Source organism: Echinops telfairi, unplaced genomic scaffold, assembly GCF_000313985.2.
Source record: "Echinops telfairi isolate 266 unplaced genomic scaffold, ASM31398v2 ScPeMD7_655;HRSCAF=1070, whole genome shotgun sequence".
Taxonomy (NCBI): domain Eukaryota; kingdom Metazoa; phylum Chordata; class Mammalia; order Afrosoricida; family Tenrecidae; genus Echinops; species Echinops telfairi.
The window spans coordinates 15,374,603-15,379,936 of record NW_022104553.1 but is presented as its reverse complement, the minus strand read 5'-3'; positions in this window follow the sequence as shown (position 1 = coordinate 15,379,936).

Here is a 5,334-nt window from a genome sequence, read left to right as displayed (position 1 = left end):
TTTGTTGCTTCTGGGCTAGATGGCCGCTTGTTTACTTTCAAGCCTTTAAGTCCCCAGACGCTATAGGTCTCGGACCTGGAACTATTTATAGGCTTTTCCTCTTTTGTCATTGGCTTTCTTTCTTTTTTTTTTGGTTTTTGTTGTTATTGTTTTATTGGTTTTGTCTTCCTTTATTGTTTTGTTTTGTTTTGCCTGGTATTTGTGCGCATTAATGTCTCTGCATGTCTATCTAGATAAGATAGGTGGGATAAACAATTTGGAGACAAAAACAACAGAACCCAAGGTTGGGGTGGGGGTGAGGTGTGTCGGAGAGGGGAGGTGGGAGAAAGGAAGGAGGGCAACCAACCCAGGGACAATGGAACAAGTGAACTCAAATCAATGGCGAGAAGGGTGTAGGAGGCCTAGTGGGGCTTAATCAAGGGCAATGTAACAGTGAGGAATTACTAAACCCAAATGAAGGCTGAACATGATGGTGGGACAAGAGGAAAGTTAAAGGAAATAGAGGAAAGAACCAGGAGGCAAAGGACCTTTATTATACAGACATGTACATATGTAAATATATTTATATTTAATGAGAGGGAAATAGATCTATGTACTTATATCTATATGTTATGAATTAAGGCAGCAGATGGACATTGGGTCTTGACTCAAGTACTCCCTCAACACAAGAACACTTTGTTCTAATAATCCAGTATTCTGTGATGCTCACCTTCCCAACACGATCGCTGAAGACAAAATGGGTGCATTAGTAAATGGTTTTTATCAAGGCTCTGTGATCTAGCCTCACATTCTGGTCTTATATCATGCCTTACAGGCAGCTCTCTGTTTTGCTAGTTTCACGAAATTTTTATGTGAAAATTTGATACTCTATTTACATTTGAACTTAGACTTCTATTCCATAAAGCTCATGATATTAACGCACTAACACATAGTCTGTCCAAGGAAATGTTATTAAACAAAAACAAGTTAAAGATCCCCATCTAAATGAACGAGATCTAAGCAGACTGTCAAAGGAAGAGAAAAATCAGGTGGCCACCAAATATTAGGGTTCTTGGGTGGTGGGAATGGCTAAGTGCTAGACTACTCTGATAGACTGGCAATTTTGAAGCCGCCTGGAGGCACTCAGGAAGACAGACTTAGTGATTAACTTCCAGAAGTTCACAGTTTGGAAACCCGATGGAGCAAGTAGTTCTGCTCTGCATACGTGGTGTTGCCATAAGTTGGAATGCACTCTAGGGTAACTAGCAACAACACCAAGTATAAGGAGATGCTCACAATAATTCAAGTTGGACATATATGTACCTCATACAAACAACATTTAGAACACATTCTCATCACATCTCAGGCTGCATCTTCAAGAGGACAGCCAGGGAGAGAGAACTAGATCAGCACAGGGGATGAGCATGAAGGGCCACTGTAGGAGGACACCAGGTCCCACAAGTACAAGGGGACATGGGAAGCAAGGAAAGAGAACCCACTGGATAGAAAGTGGTTTGGACAAAATGATCCATGTGGGCAGAGAGACTTTCTTCAAGAGAATCAGAAGCAGAATTTCACCTTTGTCCAAATGCTTCAGGATTAACCAACATCCCTCTTCTCTTTCCTCATCACGGAAACTTGCTCTAACATGTCAAGCTACATGTAATTGAGCAATAAGCATAAGCAATGGTGTTTAAACACTGCCCAGCTCTGCACCATCCCCACAATTGTTCCTAAGCTTGAGCCCATTGTTGCAGCCATGGGATCAATCCACCCCCTTGAGGAGCCTCCTCTCTTGTGCTGCCCTCTACTTTACCAAGCATCATGCCGTTCTCCATGGACTGGTCTCTCCTGACAATAGGCTCAAAGTATGTAAGACGAAGTCCTGCCATCCTTGCTTCTAAGGAGTCCTGCCATACTTCTTACGAGACACATCAGTTTGTCCTTTTAGCAGTCCATGGTACTTTCAATATTCTTCTCCAGCACCACAATTCAAATGCATTGATTCTTCTTCAGCCTTCCTTATCCAATGTCCAACTTCCACATGCTTATGAGATGAGTGAAAATACCATGGAACACCTTAGTCCTCAAAGTAACATCCTGGCCTTCCAATACTCTGAAGAGTATTTCCAGGGCCGAAGATTTACTCAATGCAACTCATCTTTTGACTGCTGCTTCTCAACTCATCTTTTGAAAGCAACTCATCTCTTGACTGCTGCTTCTATGAGCATTGATTGTGGATTCAAACAAGACAAAATCTTAGACGTCAACCTTTTCTCCATTTATCATGAGGTCACCTATAGGTCCAGTTGTGAGGATTTTGGTCTTCTTTACATTGAACTGTGATCCACACTGAAGACTTCAATCCTGGATCTTCATCAGCAAGTGCTTCAAGTCCTCACATTCAGCAAGCAAGGTTGTGTCATCTGCATATCACACAGGTTGTTCTTAAGCCTTCCTCCAATCCTGATGCGGCACTCCTCTTCATAAAATCTGGCTTCTCTGATGATTTGCTCAGCATGTAGATTAAGTGCAACCAAAGCATATAACCCTGCTGCACGTTTTCCGGATGTCAAACCATGCAGTATTCCCTGTTCCATTCCCACAACTGCCTCTTGATCCACGTAAAAGTTAGCATGAGTACAAAGAAGGGTTCTGGAATTCCCATTCTTCTCAAGATAATCCAAGGTTTGTTGTGATAGCACAGTTGAATGCCTTGGCATCGTCAATAAAGCACAGACAAACACATTTCTGGTATTCTCTGCTCTCAGGTAAGAGCCATATGACAACAACAATGATATCTCTTGTTCCGTGTCCTCTTCTGAATCCAGCCTGAACCTCTGGCAGCTCTCTGTCAAGAACCGCTGCGACTGTTGTTGGATGATCTTCAGTAAACTTTTACTTGCATATGATGCAAGTGAAATTGTTCTATAGCTTGAGCATTCTGTTGGGTCACCTTTCTGTGAAATGGGCACAAATACAGATAGATCTCTTCCAGTTAGGTGGCCAAGTGGCTGGCACAGACAAGCGGGCGCTTCATCAGCTTGGTGAGACATAAGCAATGGGATAATATTAATTAGCTTCCACTTATCTGTGAACAATTTTTGCATCTGAATGACCATAATATATGTCTATATGGATCTTGTGCCTTTTGAACCTACTCAATCCATTGCCATTGGACAATTGTGGCTCATAGCGCCCCCAGAGGACTGAATAGGGTTTCCGAGATGGGAAACTCTTGGATTTTCCATTACTGCCCTCTCTACCCACTGCAAACTCCAGCCTTGCTGTTGTCCCCACCCCCAATGAGGTCCAGTTCTCCATTCCCAAACTTTGGGGGAGGATTGGCAACGAGGGCAAGGAAAGCAGAAAAGACTCTCCAGATACTGTGCTTTCAATGACTAAATCTGTCTCCAGCACAAGGTGCAGACGTTGGTGCCCTGTTAAGGAATGGCCAGCGGAAGTAGAAGGACGTGCCACGGACCCCCAGCACCAGACTTCCCAGAAGGCATCTTCAGTGTTCTACCTACTGGCTCCCATGACTGGCTTCTTTTTCAGAAGGCATCCAGACCTCTTCAGAGAGCCCTGGCGGCACAATGGTTAAGCACTGGGCTACTCTTCAAGCGTTCAGCGGTTAGAACTCACCAGCAAGGAGAAAGACCAGTGAGGATCCACCACCGCACACTAACATCAGCTCCAACTCATCGTCTTTGAGGAAGATGACTCACCCCTCTCTCTCCATGTGGGTTCCAACCACAGCTTCTTGGTTAGCAGTCCAGCGATCCACCAGCCGCCCCACCAGGGCTCCTTCAGAACAGATTGTTCTTTTTGTTTGTTTGTTTGAAAATAATTTTATAGGGGCCTTGTACAACTCTTATCACAATACATCCATCTGTTGTGTCAAGCACATTTGTACATGTGTTGCCATCATCATTCTTAAAATATGCTTGAGCTATGCTATCTGCTTGAGCCCTTGGTATCAGCTCCTCATTTCCCCCCCTCTCTCCCTGCTACCCCCTCCCCCATGAACCCTTGATAATTTATAAATTATTATCTTGTCATACCTTACACTGCCCGATGTCTTCCTTCACCCACTTTTCTGTTGTCCATCCCCCAGGGAGGAGGTTATATGTAGATCCTTATAAATGGTTCTCCCTTTCCACCCCACCCTCCCTCCATCCTCAGAACAGATTGTTCTCATTTGGTACTGTGCAGCCAGTTCCAATTCATCACGACCCTGTGTGCAATAGAATGAAACCCTGCCACTATCGGCACCATCTTCACAATTATGTGTGAGACCATTGTTGGAACCATTGTGCCAATCCACCTCATGGAGGGGCACCCTCTTTTCCTTGGACCCTTTACCAAGCATGGTGTCCTTTTCTAGGGACTAGTCTCTCCTGATAACATGTGCCAAGTGCAAGAAATAAAGTCTCATAATTTTCACTTGTAAGGAATTATCTGGCTGTATGTTTTGCAGGACAGATTGGTCTGGTGTGTGTGTGTGTGTGTGTGCGTGCGTTGTTATTGTTTGAAGTGAGCTTGTTTGTCACAAGACTCCAAGTCCATTTCAGTTTTACTTTTCCTCCCTTTTTCTTTTCTTCCTTTAAAAAAATTTATTTACTTATTATTTATAAAAGGCAGGCTCTGTTCATTCAGTCACCTCAGTCGCCTGGTTCAGTGTGACTCAAGACCACAGAAAAACCATTTCTCCGCCACCGCGGGGCTCAGAGTGGCAGGAGTGCTTGCTGGGACCCGTTCACAGGTTGCCAAGTTTCTCGTGCATGGCAATCTCTGACTGCGTGAGGTTGGCCAGGCGGGTCACCATGAGCAGGTCGTTGCTGTTGCTGTTGAGCATGGTCTGGAAGTCATCAGGAACGATTTGGGTACTTGGCTAACCAGGCTCATCAAGAAGCGGCTCACAGCACTGTCAGCTGACCCCTTGCCAGACAGCACGTCCTCTGCACACTGCAACACTGTGCTTAGGGCATCCTGGATGCGGGCTGACGTCCCTCCGACTTGCTGTCAGTCACTTGAGAGCCTGATCACCCGGCTGGGGCTAAACCAGGTCTTCATAATCAGGTCAACCCCCATGCCCCTAGCATCAGCTCCTCATTTTCCCCCTCCCTCTTCGCTTCCCCCTCCCTCAAGAGCCCTTGATAACTTATAAATTATTATTTTGTCATATCTCACACTGTCCGATGTCTCCCTTCACCCACTTTTCTGTTGTCCATCCCCCAGGGAGGGGGTTATATATAGATCCCTGTAATCAGTTCCCCATTTCCACCCGACCCTGCCTCCACCCTCAGGATATGGCCACTCTCACCACTGGTCCTGAAGGGATCATCCACCCTG